A 21,104-nucleotide genomic window follows, 5' to 3' on the forward strand; every position below is an offset into this window, starting at 1 on the left:
CTGTCTGGCCGTTTTTTTTTTCTTTTACTACTTAAAAATATTTTTTCCTTTAATTTTTTTAATAACTATTTTATTTTACTTTATTTTATTTCATTGTATTTTGACTTCTTTCTTTCTTTCTTTTTCCCCTTTTATTCTGAGCTGTGTGGAGGACAGGCTCATGGTGCTCCAACCAGGCAAAAGGGCTGTGCCTCTGAGGTGGGAGAGCCAAGTTTAGGACACTGGTCCACAAGACACCTCCCAGCTCCATGTAATATCAAATGGCGAAAATCTCCCAGAGATCTCCATCTCAACACCAGCACCCAGCTTCACTCAACGACCAGCAAGCTACAGTGCTGCACACCCTATGCCACACAACTAGCAAAACAGGAACACAACCCCACCCATTAGCACAGAGGCTGCCTAAAATCATAAGGCCACAGACACCCCAAAACACACCACCAGACATGGACATGCCCACCAGAAAGACAAGATCCAGCCTCAACCACCAGAACACAGAAACTAGTCCCCTCCACCAGGAGGCCCACACAACCCACTGAACCAACCTTAGCCACTGGGGAGAGACACCAAAAACAAAGGAAACTACGAACCTGTAGGCTGCAAAAAGGAGACCTCAAACACAGTAAGTTAAGCAAAATGAGAAGACAGAGAAACACACAGCAGATGAAGGAGCAAGGCAAAACCCCACCAGACCTAACAAATGAAGAGGAAATAGGCAGTCTACCTGAAAAAGAATTCAGAATAATGATAGTAAACATGATCCAAAATCTTGGAAATAGAAGAGAGAAAATACAAGAAACGTTTAACAAGCACCTAGAAGAACTAAAGAGCAAACAGTGATGAACAACACAATAAATGAAACTAAAAATTCTCGAGAAGGGATCAATAGCACAATAACTGACACAGAAGAACGGATAAGTGACCTGGAAGATAAAATAGTGGAAATAACTACTGCAGAGCAGAATAAAGAAAAAAGAATGAAAAGAATTGAGGACAGTCTCAGAGACCTCTGGGACAACATTAAACACACCAACATTCGAATTATAGGGGTCCCAGGAGAAAAGGAGAAAAAGAGAAAAAGAAAGGGACTGAGCAAATATTTGAAGAGATTATAGTTGAAAACTTCCCTAATATGGGAAAGGAAATAGTTAATCAAGTCCAGGAAGCACAGAGAGTCCGATACAGGATAAATCGAAGGAGAAACACGCCAGGACACATATTAATCAAACTATCAAAAATTAAATACAGGGCTTCCCTGGTGGTGCAGTGGTTGAGAGTCCGCCTGCCGATGCAGGGGACACGGGTTCCTGCCCTGGGCCAGGATGATCCCACATGCCACGGAGTGGCTGGGCCCATGAGCCACGGCCACTGAGCCTGTGTGTCAGGAGCCTGTGCTCCACAACAGGAGAGGCCACATACCGCAAAAATAAATAAATAAATACAAAGAACAAATATTAAAAGAAGCAAGGGAAAACCAACAAATAACACATAAGGGAATCCCCATAAGGTTAAGAGCTGAGCTTTCAGCAGAAACTCTGCAAGCCAGAAGGGACTGGCAGGACATATTTAAAGTGATGAAGGAGAAAAACCTACAACCAAAATTACTCTGCCTACCAAGGATCTCATTCAGATTTGATGGAGAAATTATAACATTTACAGACAAGCAAAAGCTAAGAAAATTCAGCACCACCAAACCAGCTTTACAACAAATGCTAAAGGAACTTCTCTAGGCAGGAAACACATGAGAAGAAGACCTACAATAGTACACCCAAAACAATTAAGAAAATGATACTAGGAACATACATATCAATAATTACCTTAAATGTAAATGGATTAAATGCTCCAACCAAAAGACACAGACTCGCTGAATGGATACAAAAACAAGACCCATATATGTTCTGTCCTCAAGAGACCCACTTCAGACCTAGGGACACATACAGACTGAAAGTGAGGGGATGGAGAAAGATATTCCATGCAAATGGAAATCAAAAGAAAGCTGGAGTAGCAATTCTCATACCAGACAAAATAGACTTTAAAACAAAGACTATTACAAAAGACAAAGAAGAACACTACATAATGATCAAGGAATCAATCCAAGATGAAGCTATAACAATTGTAAATATTTATGCACCCAATGTAGGAGCACCTCAATACATAAGGCAAATACTAACAGCCATAAAAGGGGAAATTGACAGTAACACAATCATAGTAGGGGACTTTAACACCCCACTTTCACCAATGGACAGATCATCCAAAATTAAAATAAATAAGGAAGCACAAGCTTTAAATGACACATTAAAGGAGATGGACTTAATTGATATTTAAGGACATTCCATCCAAATACAACAGAATACACATTCTTCTCAAGTGCTCATGGAACATTCTCCAGGATAGACCATATACTGGGACAAAAATCAAGCCTTGGTAAATTTAAGAAAATTGAAATCATATCAAGTATCTTTTCTGACCACAATGGTATGAGATGAGGTATCAATTACAGGAAATAATCTGTAAGAAATACAAACACATGGAGGCTAAACAACACACTACGTAATAACCAAGATATCACTGAAGAGAACAAAGAGGAAATCAAAAAATACCTAGAAATAAATGACAATGAAAACACAACGACCCAAAACCTATGGGATGCAGCAAAAGCAGTTCAAAGAGGGAAGTTTATAGCAATACAATCCTACCTTAAGAAACAAGAAACATCTCAAACAAACAACCTAACCTTACACTTAGAGCAATTAGAGAAAGAAGACCAAAGAAAACCCAAAGTTAGCAGAAGGAAAGAACTCATAAAGATTAGATCATAAATAAATGAAAAAGAAATGAAGGAAATGATAGCAAAGATCAATAGAACTAAAGGCTGGTTCTTTGAGGAGATAAACAATATTGATAAACCATTAGCCAGACTTATCAAGAAAAAAAGGGAAAATACTCAAATCACTAGAATTAGAAATGAAAAAGGAGAAGTAACAACTGACACTGCAGAAATACAAAGGATCAGGAGAGATTACTACAAGCAACTCTACGCCAATAAAATGGACAACCTGGAAGAAATGGACAAATTCTTAGAAATGCACAACCTACCAAGACTGAATCAGGAAGAAATAGAAAATATGAACAGACCAATCACAAGCACTGAAACTGAAACTGTGATTAAAATTCTTCCAACAAACAAAAGCCCAGGACCAGATGGCTTCACAGGCGAATTCAATCAAACATTTAGAGAGGAGTTAACACCTACCCTTCTCAAATTCTTCCAAAATATAGCAGAGGGAAGAACACTCCCAAACTCATTCTATGAGGCCACCGTCACTCTGATACCAAAACCAGACAAAGATGTCACAAAGAAAGAAAACTACAGGCCAATATCGCTGATGAACACAGATGCAACAAAATACTAGCAAACAGAATCCAACAGCACATTAAAAGGATCATACACTATGATCAAGTGGGGTTTATCCCAGGAATTGAAGGATTCTCCAGTATATGCAAATCAATCAATGTGATACACCATACTAACAAATTGAAGGAGAAAACCATATGACCATCTCAATAGATGCAGAAAAAGCTTTCAACAAAATTCAACACCCATTTATGATAAAAACCCTCCAGAAAGTAGGCATAGAGGGAACTTTCCTCAACATAATAAAGGCTATATATGACAAACCCACAGCCAACATCATTCTCAATGGTGAAAAACTGAAAGCATTTCCACTAAGATCAGGAACAAGACAAGGTTGCCCACTCTCACCACTCTCATTCAACATAGTTTTGGAAGTTTTGGCCACTGCAATCAGAGAAGAAAAAGAAAAGGTATCCAAATTGGAAAAGAAGTAAAGCTGTCACTGTGTGCAGATGACATGATACTATACAGAGAGAATCCTAAAGATGCTACCAGAAAACTACTAGAGCTAATCAATGAATTTGGTAAAGTAGCAGGATACAAAATTAATGCACAGAAATCTCTTGCATTTCTATACACTAATGATGAAAAATCTGAAAGTGAAATTAAGAAAACACTCCCCTTTACCACTGCAAGAAAAAGAATAAAATATCTAGGATAAACCTACCAAAAGAGAAAAAAGACCTGTATGCAGAAAATTATAAGACACTGATGAAAGAAATTAAAGATGATATAAATAGATGGAGAGATATATCATGTTCTTGGATTGGAAGAATCAACATTGTGTAATGACTCTACTACCCAAAGCAATCTACAGATTCAATGCAATCCCTCTCAAGCTACCAATGGCATTTTTCACAGAATTAGAACAAAAAATTTCACAATTTGTATGGAAACACAAAAGACTCTGAATAGCCAAAGCAATCTTGAGAAAGATAAACGGAGCTGGAGGAATCAGGCTCCCTGACTTCAGACTATACTACAAAGCTACAGTAATCAAGACAGTATGGTACTGGCACAGAAACAGAAATATAGATCAATGAAACAGGACAGAAAGCCCAGAGATAAACCCACACACATATGGTCACCTTATCTTTGATAAAGGAGGCAAGAATATACAGTGGAGAAAAGACAGCCTCGTCAATAAGTGGTGCTGGGAAAACTGTACAGCTACATGTAAAAGAATGAAATTAGAACACTCCCTAACACCATACACAAAAATAAACTCAGAATGGATTAAAGACCTAAATGTAAGGCCAGACACCATCAAAATCTGAGAGGAAAACATAGGCAGAACACTCTATGACATCAATCGCAGCAAGATCCTTTTCGACCCACCTCCCAGAGAAATGGAAATAAAAACAAAAATAAACTAATGGGACCTAATGAAAATTAAAAGCTTTTGCACAGCAAAGGAAACCATAAACAAAACGATGAAACAACCCACAGAATGGGAGAAAATATTTCCAAATGTAGCAACCAACAAGGGATTAATCTCCAAAATATTCAAACAGCTCATGAAGCTCAATAATAAAAAAAACCCAGGGGCTTCCCTGGCGGTGCAGTGGTTGAGAGTCCGCCTGCCGATGCAGGGGACACAGGTTCGTGCCCCGGTCCGGGAAGATCCCACATGTCGTGGAGCAGCTGGGCCCATAAGCCATGGCCGCTAAGACTGCGCATCTGGAGCCTGTGCTCTGCAACGGGAGAGCACAGTGAGAGGCCCACGTACCGCAAAAAAAAAAAAAAGAAAAAGAAATGAAATTGAGTTATTTTGTAATGAGGTGGATGGACCTAGAGACTGTCATACAGAGTGAAGTAAGTCAGAAAGAGAAAAACAAATACAGTATGCTAATACATATATATGGAATATTAAAAAAAAAAAAAGGTTCTGAAGAACCTAGGGGCAGGACAGGAATGAAGACATAGAGAATGGACTTGAGAACATGGGGAGGGGCAAGGGTAAGCTGGGACAAAGTGAGAGAGTGGCATGGACATATATACACTGCCAAATGTATAAAAGATAGCTAGTGGGAAGCAGCCGCATAGCACAGGGAGATCATCTCGTGCTGTGACCACCTAGAGGGGTGGGATAGGGAGGGTGGGAGGGAGACACAAGAGGGAGGGGATATGGGGATATATGTACACATATAGCTGATTCACTTTGTTATACAGCGGAAACTAACACTCCATTGTAATGCAATTATACTCCAAAAAAGATGTTTTTAAATAAAAGACATGTCTTTTCTTATTTGTAATCACTCGAAAAAAATTGACTATCTGAAGCAAAACAAGTAGCAATGTATTAGAAGGTATATTATGTAATAATAAACACATAATAATAGCACAATGGATGGGAGAGAGGAGTTAAAATTTTATAATTTGGGGTTCTTATACTATACCTGAAGTCATATGATATTATTTAAACATAGATTATAATAAATTAAAGATATGTAGAGCAACTATTAGAAGTCATAATGAAACAAATATAGCTAATAAGTTAATAAAGGAGATAGTATGAATAAAACTATTCAATTGTAATAAAAGCAGACAAAGATGAAAATAGGAAAAGAAGAGCGATAAAATGGAAACAATAAGCATGATGGTAAATATAAACATAACCGTATCAATGATTAGATGAAATATAAATGGCTAAATCCCCCAAAGATAACTGGTCTAAAATACAGAAATTGTCTGATTAGATTTAAAACCACAATCTAACTACATGCTTTCTACATGAAAACTACTTTAGATATGAAGACTGAAAGTGAATTAATGCAAAAGGTGTACCATGCAAACATTAACCAAAAGAAAGCTGGAATGGTCTATATTGTCCAAAAAAGACAATTTCAGAATAAGGAATAATTCTAGGGATGAACAGGGACATTACATAATGATAAAGCGGTGAATTCATTAAGAATACACAAGAAGTTTCAACGTGGAGGCACCTAACAACAGAACTTTAAATACACAAAGCACAAAACAATGGAACTGAAAGGAAAAATAGACAAATCCACAATTACAGTTGAAAAGTCAACATTCTGCACTCATTAATCAATAGAATTAGACAGAAAATCTCAAGTACACAGAAGATTTGAACCTTATTACCTACCGCCAAAAATAGGAGGACACACATTCTTGTCAAGAATATGTGGAAGATTCCTCAGTATAGCCCATGCTCTCTGGGCCATAAAACAAACCCTGACAAATTTCAAAGAACTGAAATCAGGCAAATTTAATTTGATTGATTTTTTTCTATTAATCAAATTAAATTTTAAGCAAATAAGAGAAAAATATGTGGAATATCCCCAACACTTGGAAGTTCAAAAACAAACCCATGGGTCAAAGAGAAACTCACAAGGGAATTGTGAAAATTATTTGAATTAAAAATTCAAATAAAACTGAAGATAAAACATATAAAAAGTTGCAGAACATACACATATGAGAGAAGTCTTTAAAAATTAAATAAATGGAGAGTTATATGGTGTTCATGGATTGAAAGACACAACACTGTCAAGATATCAATTCCCTCCAAAGTGATTTATAGATTTAATAAAATCCCAATCATAATCCCAGGTGGATTTTTTGTGAAAATTGAAAGTTCATTTGGAAAGTAAAGGAAATAGTCAATATAATTTGGAAAACAATCAAAAAATCTGAAGGCCTCTCACTTCTGATTTCATATTTAATATGAAGCAATAGTAATAAAGAAAATGAAGTGAAAATTACAAAAAAGAAAGAGACTCATATATAGTGAACAAACTAGTGGTTACCACTGGTGGGGGGAGGGGCAAGATAGGGGGAGGGTATTAAGAGATACAAACTACAATGAGTAAAATAAATAAGCTACAAGGATATACTGTACAGCACAGGAGATATATCCAATATTTTATAATAACTATAAATGGAGTCTAGTCTATAGAAATGTTGAATCAGTATGTTGTACACCTGAAACTAATATAATATTGTAAATCAGCTATACCTCAAAAAAAAATTTTCCCACCCACCCCAAAACTAGATAAATTTTGCATTCTTATAAAAAAAAGACAGTGAGGTTTATTAGTTTTATAGATTCCATATATGAGTGAAATCACACTGTATTTTTCTTTCTCCACCTGACTTATTTCACTTAGCAGCATGCCCTCAAGGAAACTAAATTTTTGGTGTGAGCACACTGTAGGGTATGCAGAAGTAGAAATATGCTGTACACATGGAACTCATATAATGTTATAAGTCAATGTTACCTCAATAAAATATAAAATAAAGTAAAATACAGTGTGGTATTTGGTAAAAGAAAGACACACAGACCAATGGCACAGAGTAGACAGTAAAAAGTAGAGCCATACATATCTGGTCAATTGATTTCCAACAAATTTGCTAAGGAAATTCAAAAGAGAAAGGAGAGTTTATACAATAATTTGTTACTAAAAAATAGGCATCATATGCAAAATAAAATTCAAATCACTGTTTGCAACATGTTCAAAATTAACTTAAAGGAGATCATCGATTTTAAACTAGAACTAAACTAAACTGAAGACAGAAAACTTCTACAAGAGAACATTGGATAATATATTAAGACTTGGGGAAAAACAAATATTTCTTAAATAGGACACAAAACAATATGAAATTTAAAATGATATACTTATTGGACTCAATCAAATTAATCATACCTGCTCTTAGAAAGACACTGTTAAGAAAATAAAATAATATCTAAAAGAGGATTTATATCTAGAACTATAATCTATAACAAAGAACTATCACAACTCAATAGGAGGACACACAACTCAATAAAAATGAACAAAAGATGTGAACAGACACTTCATTTAAAAGACGTTATAGAGACAGCAACTAAGGATATAAAATGGCCCTCAGCATCATTAGTCATTCAGTAATAGAAAGAAAATCACAGTGATAAACCATTACTTACTAGTGAGGATGTAGAGAAAGTATAACCCTCAAGCATTGTTGGTGCAAAATGCAAAGGTTACTATCGCTTTGGAAAACAGTTTTGCAACTTCTTATATAGTTAAACATATTTACTATGTTACCTAGCAATCTGTCTCCTAGGTTTTTACTTAAGAGAAATGAAAATATACATCAACTCAAAATTCTGTAGGTAAATATGTAATCCCTGGAGAAAATGCGAAAGGTTTACATAATTTTGAAGAATTTCAATTTCTTGCAGTTTTTATTACATTCTGTGTTAACGTTAAATATCTATGTTATTAAAATCATGATAGGTAGGGACTTCCCTGGTGGCGCAGTGGTTAAGAATCCACCTGCCAATGCAGGGGATGCGGGTTTGAGCCCTGGTCTGGGAAGGTCCCACACGGCGCAAAGCAACTAAGCCCGTGCACTACAACTACTGAGCCTGTGCTCTAGAGCCCACGAGCCACAACTACTGAGTCTACGTGCTGCAACTGACACCCACGTGCCACAACTACTGAAGCCCATGCACCTAGAGACTGTGCTCTGCAACAAGAGAAGCCACCGCAATGAGAAGCCCGAGCACCACAACAAACAGTAGCCCCCGCTCGCAGCAACTAGAGAAAGCCCCGCACAGCAACAAAGACCCAACGCAGCCAAAAATAAATAAAATAAAAAATTTTTTTAAATAGAGAAATACTTTAAAAAAATCATGATAGGTTTCTTTTCTTGTATGAATTAAACAATGTTTTAACTTCTGGGCTGGACAATACTTCCAAAGAAAAAGAGGGGGTTTGTTCATCTGTTTGTTTATTCATGGACATGATTATGGAAGATACGGCAATGTGAGTTAAGTTTTCATTTATGAGCCTGAAACTTCCCCATAACTCACCGTACCATTAATAGTAGTTTTTTCTTTCTCATTAAGAAGTAAACAGAGTTAGCAAATGTTTACTAAGATTTGTAAGCATCATTTTGGTTAAGACAGTCTGTAAACATAGATTGCAGAAATGGAACATGGGGTGGTAACCAAATTACTGTGAGAAATATCTTTGCAGTGCTTGATCACTATGTAATATTGCTGTTAGAATATAGAAACTTGATAATTAAACTTGCCAAAAACTGGAAACATAATTAAAATTGTGTATCACAAGTGGCCATTCTCTCTGCTCTGAAGGACACATTAAAAAAAAAAAAATCCAGAACAACCAACCTTCCACTTTAGAGGCAAGATCCATGTCCTTGCCTAAACTGTTGACTCTCACTAGTGGGCAAACTCCAGATGTGAGGGAAGAGTCTTGTCCCAAGCAAGTTGCTGAGGTGACCAGAAGTAACTTCTGAATTTATGTATTCACTCATGCATCTATTCAACAAGTACTTATTGAGTGCTTTCCACGTTCCAAATACTGTTCCAGGTTCTGAGAACACGGCACAAGACAGTATCCCTCACCTTCAAGGAGCCTACGTCCTAGTGAGAGGCACTCAAAGAAAGAGACCATATAATGAAATTTCAGGTAGTGTTCACTGCTATCATGAAAATAGAGAAAGATGGGTGTAGAGAGTGATGGCCGGCTCACCGAGAAGGGGCAGTTTGAGCAGAGAGAGGAATGATGCGAAGAACCAGAGATTATCCCATAGACTTTTTTTACTGGAAGTGGGCAGCTACATTCAACTATCGTCACAGACTTCACACGTCCAAGGACTGTCCTCATTTCACCTGTAAAACCTCTACAACCCGTTATCCCAATCCCCACGCCTCCTCGCAAGTTTTGTCATCACGGTGATGCTATTCATATTATTATGCAATTAATCTGACAACAACTAGGTAAAAATAGTATCATGGGTACAAAATAGGATAAAATAAGCAGCAAATGTCTCTAGGGTAATTTAAACATAAAACAGGAGGCCAAGGGCACTAAGTGTTTAGGAAGGACATCTGTTCATTTTCTCTAATATTCTTTGCTCATGGCCCATGCACGCATTCTGAGGGCAGAATAATACAGGAGGAGACATGAGGAGTAATTCTTGATTTGTAACTGCTATTACAAAGTTTAGATTTGTAATTCTTTTTTAAGCCTTTAGAATTTTCATGCCCATTGCTCTCTAAAAATACCACATGCTCGAAAATCTAGAAATTTAAATGGCATTGTGAAATAAGCAACATGTTTAAAGCATCTTAGATTCAGTCTAAGGCTAAAATTCTGATTTAAGTGTATGGCAACATTGCAATAGCTCCCCAATCTAATTAAATGGCTAATACTTTGATAAAATGTGTTGAATAGAAAATTCTATCCGTTGATTTAATATTTACTTCATAGAATTAAAGCACTGTCCGCAAAATAAAAGGCATGCCCATTTTTAGAATTGCAGTTATTCTGACCTTTATCTTTTCAGAAACCTGACTGTGCATGTATGTGGAATACTTAGTTTAGACTTACCCTTCATTTACCATGAAATTTGAATACATTTATCTGCCTATTCCTTCAAGGCTATTTTTTTCTGAAGTGCATATCAGCCGGATGCAGGTGTATTAAGCTCTTTGGCCCCTATTTTAGAATTCCAGTAAATAACTGCATCCCTATTTATATGTGTGAAGTTTTATCTTGCTAAGGACACACATACATACACACACAATTGGACGTTGAGTCATATGTAGAAATGTTTCTATAAATATACGGGAGGACATTTTGGTGTTCTACAATCTGTTGTAATCAAAACACATTAAATGTTAACATAATTGCAGCTGCATATTTTGTTAGGCTGCCTTAATCAAGGATTCCAAAAATGGCCTAAGTCATAAGTGAAAGTCAAGTTCTATAAGACCAAAAGCAAACTAAAGACACCAAAACCCATCTGCTGAGAACAGCCTTTAAGAGTCAGCCCCAACTATGCTTCAAGTATTTTGTGTGTGTGTATGCTGCAAATGTTTTAACAATCCATCACTTTCTACCAGGCATGACTCTAGGTCCTGTTGAGGCTTATCAATGAATGTACTTGTCTTTAAAAATAATTCTGCTTTGGATAAAGAAGACGTGGCACATATATACAATGGAATGTTACTCAGCTATAAAAAGAAACGAAACTGAGTTATTTGTAGTGAGGTTGATGGACCTAGAGACTTGTCATACAGAGTGAAGTAAGTCAGAAAGAGAAAAACAAATACCGTATGCTAACACATATATATGGAATCTTAAAAAAAAAAGGGTTCTGAAGAACCTAGAGGCAGGACAGGAATAAAGACACAGACGTAGAGACTGGACTTGAGGTCATGGGGAGGGGGAAGGGTAAGCTGGGACAAAGTGAGAGAGTGGCATGGACATATATACACTAGCAAATGTAAAATAGATAGCTAGTGGGAAGCAGCCGCATAGCACAGGGAGATCAGCCCAGTGCTTTGTGACCACCTGGAGGGGTGGGATAGGGAGGGTGGGAGGGAGACGCAAGAGGGAGAGGATATGGGGATATATGTATACGTATAGCTGATTCACTTTGTTATACAGCAGAAACTAACACATCATTGTAAAGCAATTATACTCCAATAAAGATGTTAAAAATAAATAATAATAATTCTGCTTGCACAGTGGCTCTTCAGCATATTTCCACACATGGGCAGAATCCTACTGAATTTTAGTGGATTCAGTCAGACTCATTCCCTGTTCCCTAGAGACAAATAACCACAGCATAGAACTAGTAGTCAGTGTGATGCCCTCTTATGTGGGGAGCTAGGGTTGAACTCATGTCTAAACACTGTTCCCACACATCTGAGCCAGACCTAAATTCTTCAGAGTGTCTAAGTTTTGGGCAATTATTTTCATCACATAAATTGTCCCAGTTCCATTAAAAACAACTCAGATCACATGGGAGACGGACCAAAGAGGGGGAGACAATGGAGGGAATTGAGGAACCTGATTTTAACTGTTTTTCATGGGCTTCATGTTACTGATGAATAGTGAGTAAGAAGCTTAGAAAAATTGCTTCAACCTTTTCTAGGGTTTGAATATCCCAGAGAAACAGTAAAAGTACTAGGCTGGAAAATAAACATAGGCTGTCTTCCATTTAGGGTTGGATTTTATTGATCCAAGCAAAGATTCAAGACAATGGATTAAATAAAGGCAGAGGAGAAGCTAAGAAATGGAACAATCTTGCAAAACTTAGAAAATAACTATTTTGCAATGAGAAAATTGTAAGTATTATGGAGGACATTCAGGACCATTTCAGGTACTTCTAGACTAAGTTGATAGAGTTAGTGTAGTTAGTATATGACTGTGGAACATCAGACTTGTATTGATCACTGTGTCTTGTAAGACTGGCAAACACTCAGGAAGCTAAACCATACCTGAAATCTCATTCCTAACCTTCTTCTTCCATTTTATTTTGCCTGTGAATATCCTTTTGGAGCTCGAAACAGAGAACCAAATTTCTTTTTGTCACTTTACTCAAGCTTAGATGTTCACGCTCAGTGTGTCTGGTGGTTAAGTGCCCTGTCACAAGAGGGCTAAAAGCAAGTAACCTGAATTCAAAATCTGGATTCAAAGAGCCCTGGTGTGTGTTTGAATATAGGAGCTAGCACTAACAGATATTAAAACACACAATAACACTCTGTAAGTAAAACATTGTGGCATTGACTTATCAATAGATGGGTGTACCAATTGAAAAAAATTTTTAAATCCCCAAATAATGAAAATATAATATGTAATGTAGATGGCATCTCAAATTGGTGACAAAAAGATAATTTCAGGGCTTCCCTGGTGGCGCAGTGGTTGAGAGTCTGCCTGCCGATGCAGGGGACACGGGTTCGTGCCCCGGTCCAGGAAGATCCCACATGCCGCGGAGCGGCTGGGCCCGTAAGCCATGGCCGCTGGGCCTGCGCGTCCAGAGCCTGTGCTCCGCAACGGGAGAGACCACAACAGTGAGAGGCCTGCGTACCGCAAAAAAAAAAAAAAAAAAGATATTTTCAAATAGATAATTACATCCAAAAATATAAAATTATCCAATTCCTTACACCATACCCTAGAATATATTCCAAGTGTATAACAGATATAAATATTAAAAATGGGAACATCCCAGTGTGTGTTAGATACTGTTTTCAACTTGGTTAAGACTTGGACTGTGTTTTTCCCAGAATCTTCTCACCATGAGTTGGTTAGAGTTGACTAAAAGAGAAACTAAGTTAGTGTCTGGGATCTGAGTTAGGGTGCAGGATGCTGAGGGCTGGCATCACCCAAAGGCTGGTGGTGGTTAATGGTGGCTGTTGGCCGAGACCTTATGTGGGGCTGTCGGCCAGAACATCACAAGAACATAGAGACACCTGGGTAAACTGACAGGTGAGAAATAGTATCTCAGTGCACTTCTAATCTATATTTCTTTTATGACATGCAAGGTTGATAATCATTAGTATGCTTAAGGATAATTTTTTCACCAAAGTATTTACATCTCCTGCTATTTTTTTCGCCTAGAACTTATTTGTCTTTTCCTTCTTGACTTTCAGAATCTCTTTATATAGAGGGAATATTAACCCTTGATCAGTGATATCATTTGCACATGTTTTCTTATTTTATCGTCTGTTGTTTTTCATGAGAAATATTTTTACTTCTATGTCATCAAAATTATCACTCACTTCCCTTATATTCTCTGGAATTTTAATAAGAGCTAGAAAATTTTCCCACTTCCAGTAGAGGGAGTTACCCATGTTTTCCTCTCGTCATTTGCATTACATAGCTTTTGTTATGTAACGAGACACTCAACATTGTGTGGCTTAACGTGGGTTGATAAATTTTTTCTGTAAAGGCCAAAAGGCCAGACTGTAAGCACTTAGGCTTTGTGGGCTGTGTGGCCCCCGTTGTAACTACTCAACTCTGCTATATGACGCTGACTTCTGTTCTCTTTTAATACGCTGGTTTTACAGACAGGGAATTTGTCCTTGTGCATAAACTCATCACAGTTATCTGCTTCTTAGATGAAAGGACATAGAAGGCCAAGCCATGAGCAACAGAGACATTGGAACCAAGATCACCCTCAGAGAACAGAAGGGTGCAATGAACGAAGGACCCTCCCTAGGAAATGTGGAGGTCAGTGCACTGGAATTCATTTCTAGGGATATGACCTGGGTCCGTCTCTAAAAGAGGAAAAACTATTCTTCAATAATGCATAAAGCAGAATAACAAATTTAGAAGGATAAATGGTAAGACTGTAGAATTTATACTGCATATTTTAAATAAATTCAAATTAAATTATAAATATAGTAGTACAAAAGAAAGAATGTATACCTATGACTAAGCCTGACTAGTATAGGTTTACTGATTTTAAATTGTTTCTATTAAAATTGAAATGGGGCTTCCCTGGTGGCGCAGTGGTTGAGAGTCCACCTGCCAATACAGGGGACACGGGTTCGTGCCCCGGTCCGGGAAGATCCCACATGCCACGGAGCGGCTGAGCCCATGGGCCATGGCTGCTGAGCCTGCGCGTCCGGAGCCTGTGCTCCGCAACAGGAGAGGCCACAACAGTGAGAGGCCCGCGTACCGCAAAAAAAAAAAAAAAAAAAAAATTTGATATGATTAGTATGACTCCAACGTTGAAAACATTTTTGCATGAAACGAAGTTATAACAAATATATACAACTAACAATGAAAGGCAAAAACTGTCATGTGTTACTTTTGAAGTAAATTATAAGTAAATTTGAACTGAGAAAATTTTGATATTAATATTTAAGAAGATAATGTATCCTCAATATATATGAGGATGAATATTTTTTAGAATTATTCTACAAATGTGAATTTGGAAAGGCAATTTTCTGGCATGTGATCTGAAAATTAATCATAATTTTTTTTTGGGGGGGGAAGGTGCACTATGAATCATGTGAATTCTAATCATTAACTTACATGGAGAAAATGATGCTAAAAATTGTCTTAGGGGGCATTCATAGAAGGTTGAGTATTTATCCTGAAATCTTTACTTAGGTTCTAAAAGCCTAAGTAATGCATTCAGAAATGCTACTCCTTCTCCCCCCAAATTATAAACCAATTCTATGACCCTATGTTATAGGGATCCTTGACTACATCTATTCTTTAGTGATAGTATGTTTATGTCTGTGCATGTGTGTGTATTTGTGTGAGCAAAGAAAGAGGGAGAGAGAGAAAGAGGAGTTACACATTTCTCTTCAATAAATGGTGATTTCTGCCCTGTGATTCTAAGTCTAGCAGTTGTTTTGCCAATTTCTATAACGGTATCTTTATTTTCTCAACTAGAGATGATGTCCTGCTGCTGTCACAAGCTGAGAATTGACCCAGTTAAGTTCTGTAGTCAGTCATAATAGCACTGTGATCATTATACCTTAGGATCCACAGCTGGTAAACTTCAGTTTATACTGATAATCTCTGTGTTAATGGGAGTTACCCCAGTCCATTTAATTTTTCTCTTCCATATTGAGCAAGATACTAGCACCGAGCTTTATCTAGTTATTCAGAGTAAGTAAAGTTATAACTAATGTTGACAGACAACAGACAGCTCCCCAACTGTGGCTCTGTTTTTCCAAAAGGCAGGGGGCCTTTGTTTGAGTTGATCATCTGGCAGAACCAGCATGGTCTGGAGTCTAACTTGCCCCTTCCAGGTATGGTATCAGGGGCCCACACTGCCAGAGTTCTCAGGTGTGATGTATGCATTTGCTTCAGTAAAGTGAATGCTACTTTGTCACGTGGATTTTTGTACAAAGTGACTACGAATAATGCAAATAATTTTAACAAAAATTCATCAAAAATAAATATTTACTTTAAAAACAATTATGTTGCAAGTTCACTTATACACCATGGCTAGAACACTGTTTTCAGTGTTGCCTAATTTAGGGTCCACCCAGTGATGGGCAGCCCCCATTCGAGTCAATTGTGCACATCTCTTCTCAACTCTGTTAGCTGATGCTCCATACTGGTAGTTTAAATTAGTATTTATACTAATATTTATGCCACAGCAATTATCAAATGCTGCAAGTTAAGGTTCCCCCATCTATGAAGAGCCCATTGTTAAATGTTTACCACCATAGCATACCACTGGATCAGCTCACTTTTTTCTTCTCAGTTAAGTCTATTGTATTTACCTATATTTTTATTTTTTCCTACATGTTTTCTTCTTTCCTGTTTTTCCCAGTATACTTTTTATCACTTCTATTCTGTTTCAAGAACTTCCTTCATCCATTCATTTAGGGCACATATAGTGGAACAAATTCCCTTACTTTTTATTTATCTGAGAATGCCTTTCTTCTATATTCATAAAGGGTATCTTTACTACAGATATAATTCTGAATTTACAGTTCTTTTCTTGCAGCACTTGACAAATGTCATGTCACCTCCTGCTGATCTACATAGTTTCTGATGAAATATCTGCTATCATTTGAATTGCTTCACCCTCTGGATAAGGTACTATATCTCTTTCATGTCTTTCAAAATTTTCTTTGTCATTAGTTTTCAGAACTTTAATTATGATGAATGTTGATATGGATTTCACTGGATTTATCCTCTTTGAGTTTGCTCAGCTTCTCAAATGTGTAGATTTATGTCTGTTGGTAAATTCAGGAAATTTTCAACCCTACTCTTTTCCTCCTCTCCTGTGATTTCAGTAACACAAATGTGAGATGTTCTGAGATAGTCTCATAGGTCACTGGGGCTCTGTTCACTCTTTTATAAAGTCTATTTTCCCTCTGTTGTTCTACCTGCAAGTTCACTGATTCTCTTCTCTGTCCTCTTCATTCTGCTGTTAAGTCTATCCATTTAGATTTTTATTTGATTGCTGTATTTTTCAGTTCTAAAAATTGTCCATTTGCTTCTTCTTTCTACTTCTATTTGTTTTCTGAGACTTTTTATTTCTTTGCTGAGAGTTTCCATTTTTTCATTTACTTCAAACATGTTCATTATTGCACACTGAAGTACTTTTTCTGAAGGCTACTTTAAAATTCTTTGCAGATAATTCTCACATCTGTGTTACATCACTGTGGACATCTGTTGATCGCCTTTTCTCATTAAAACAGCATTTTTCTGGTCCATGACTTGATGAGTGATTTTATATTCTATTCTGGAGATTTGGGGTGCTATGGAATGAGAATCTGGGTCCTATTTAAATCTGGTTTCACAAGGCTCCTAGGACACTGCCAGCAGGGGAAAGAAGTACTGCATTTTTATGGGCATGAGGCAACGTGTGCTCCAGGCCAGCCTCAGGTGCAGATGCCAGTGTGCGTGGCCCACACGCAGATGTGGGGCTGAAACCACAGCTGAGCCCCAGGAGCCATGCAACTAAGGAAGAAGAGCTGAAGTCTCTCCTTGCGGCTGCACAAACCACAGATTACACACACACACCTGCAAGGCACGTATTAATCAAACTGACAAAAATTAAATACAAACAAAAAATATTAAAAGCAACAAGGGAAAAGCAACAGATAACATACAAGGGAATCCCCATAAGGTTATCAGCTAATTTTTCAGCAGAAACTCTGCAGGCCAGAAGAGAGTGGCACAGTATATTTAAAGAGATGAAGGGGAAAACCTACAACTAAGAATACTCTAATCATCAAGGCTCTCATTCAGATTTCACAGAGAAACGCAAAGCTTTACAGATAAGTAAAAGCCAAGAGAATTCAGCACCACAAAACCAACCTTACAACAAATGCTAAAGGAACTTCTCTAGGCAGGGGGAAAAAAAAGAAAAGAGGCCACAACTAGAAGCAAGAAAATCACAAATGGGAAAGCTCACCAGTAAAGGCAAACATAAAGTAATAGTAGGAAATCATCCACACACAGATATGATATCAGAACCAGCAACTATGAGAAGTGGAGAGTACAAAGGAAGGAAATGGGAATTTCATTTGAAATTAAAAGACCAGCAACTTAAAACAACCTGGTACACATACACACTCCTATATCAAAAGATCATGGGAACTGCAAACGAAAAAACTGCAATAGATACACACACAAAAAAGAAAAGGCAACCCAAACACAGCGATAAGATAGTCATCAAACCACAGAAGAAGAGAACAAAAGAAGGGAAGAAGACTGACAAAAACAAATCCAAAACAATTAAGAAAATGGCAATAAGAACATACCTATCCATAACTACCTTAAGTGTAAGTGGATTAAATGCTCCAGCCAAAAGACATAGACTGGTTGAATGGATATAAAAACAAGACCTATATATATGCTGTCTACAAGAGACCCACTTCAGACCTAGGGACACATACAGACTGAAAGCGAGGGGATGGAATAAGATATTCCAGGCAAATGGAAATCACAAGAGAGCTATAGTAGCAATACTCATTTCAGACAGAACAGACTTTAAAATAAAGACTGTTAAAGGGACAAGGCAGGACGCTACATAATGATCAAGGGATCAATCCAAGAAGAAGACATAACAATTGTAAATATATATGCACCCAACATAGGTGCACCTCAATATATAAGGCAAATGCTAAAAACCATAAAAGGGGAAATCAACAGTAACACAATAATAGTGGGGGGATATAACACACCACTTACACCAACAGACAGATCATCCTGACAGAAAATTAATAAGGAAACACGAGCCTTAAATGACACATTTCACCAGATAGACTTAACTGATATCTATAGAACACTCCATCTGAAAGCAGCAGAATACACTAGCTTCTCAAGCGCACATGAAACATTCTCCAGGATAGATCACATCTAGGGTCACTAATCAAGACTCAGTAAATTTAAGAAAACTGAAATCATATCAAGCATCTTTTCTGACCACAATGCTATGAGATTATAAATAAATTCTAGGAAAGAAAAACTGTAAAAAAAAAACATAAACACATGGAGGCTAAACAATGTTACTAAACAACCAATGGATCACTGAAGCAATCAAAGAGGAAATCACGTAATACCTGTAGAAAAATGACAACAAAAAAACAACAACCCAAAACCTCTGGGATGTGGCAAAAGCAGCTTCAAGATGGAAGTTTACAGCAATACAATCTTATCTCAGGAAATAAGAAAAATCTCAAACAACCTAACCTTACACCTAAAGCAACCAGAGAAAGAAGAAAAAACAAAATCCTAAGTGAACAGAAGGGGGAAAAAATCACAACGATCAGAGCAGAAATATATAAAATAGAAGCAAAGAGAACAGCAGAAAAGATCAATGAAACTAAAAGCTGGTTCTTTGAAAACATAAACAAAATTCATAAACATTTAGCTAGTGTCATCGGGAAAAAAGGGAGAGGGCTCAAATCAATAAAATTAGAAATGAAAAAGGAGAAGTGCCAATGAACACCACAGAAATATAAAGGGTCATAAGAGACTACTACAAGCAACTATACATCAATAAAATGAACAATCTAGAAGAAACTGACAAATTCTTAGAAAGGTACAACCTTCCAAGACTGAACCAGGAAGAACGAGAAAATATGAACAGACCAATCACAAGTACTGAAACTGTGACTTTAAAAGTTCCACCAACAAAAGTCCAGGAGCAGATGGCTTCATAGGTGAATTCCATCAAACATTTAGTGAAGAGTTAACACCTATCCTTTTGAAATTCTTCCCAAAAATGGCAGAGGAACACTTCCAAGCTCATTCTATGAGGCCACCACCACCCTGACCAAAACCAAAGATACCACCAAAAAACCCCACAAAATTACAGGCTAGTATTACTGATTAACATAGATGCAAAAATCCTCAACAGAACACTAGGAAACAGAATCCAACAACACACTGAAAGGATCATACACCACGATCAAGTGGGATTTATCCCAAGGATGCAAGGAGTCTTTGATATACACAAATCAATCAATGTGATACACCACATCAACCAACTGAAGCATAACAACCATATGATCATGTCAACAAATGCAGAAAAAGATTTTGACAAAATCCAACACCTATTGCACTTCCCTGGCAGTCCACGGGTTAAGATTTCGCCTTCCAATGCAAGAGGTGCAGGTTTGATCCCTGGTCAGGCAGCTAAGATGCCACATGCCTCACGTCCAAAAAATCAAAATATAAAACAGAAGCAATATTGTAACAAATCCAATAAAGACTTTAAAAAATGGTCCACATCAAAAAAATCTTTTAAAAATCCAATACCAATTTATGATAAAAAATTCTTCAGAAAGTGGGCACAGAAGGAACCTACCTCAACATAGTAAAGGCCATATATGACAAACCCACAGCTAACATCATTCTCAATGGTGAAAAACTGAAAGCATCTCCTCTAAAATCAGGAAGAAGACAAGGATGTCCACTCCTGCCACTTTTATTCAACATAGCTTTGTAAGTTCTAGCCACAGTAATCAGAGAAGAAAAAGAAATAAGAGGAATCCAAATTGGAAAAGAACAAGTAAAACTGTCACTCTTTGCAGATGACATGACACTATACATAGATAATCCTAAAGAGGCCACCAGAAAACTACTACAGCACATCAATGAATTTGGTAAAGTTGCAGGATACAAAATTAATACACAGAAATATGTTGCATTTCTATACACTAACAACAAAAGATCAGAAAGAGAAATTAAGGAAGCAATCCAACTTACCATAGTGTCAAAAAGAATAAAATACCCAGAAATAAATCTAGCTAAGGAGGCAAAAGACCTGTACTCTGAAAACTGTAAGATGCTGATGAAAGAAATCAAAAAGGACACAAACAGATGGAGAGATATACCATGTTCTTGGATTGGCAGAATCAACAGTGTGAAAATGACTATACTACACAAAGCAATCTACAGATTCAGTGCAATCCCTATCAAACTACCAATGGCATTTTTCA

This window comes from Lagenorhynchus albirostris, chromosome 7 (genome assembly GCF_949774975.1).
Source record: "Lagenorhynchus albirostris chromosome 7, mLagAlb1.1, whole genome shotgun sequence".
NCBI classification, from domain to species: Eukaryota; Metazoa; Chordata; class Mammalia; order Artiodactyla; family Delphinidae; genus Lagenorhynchus; species Lagenorhynchus albirostris.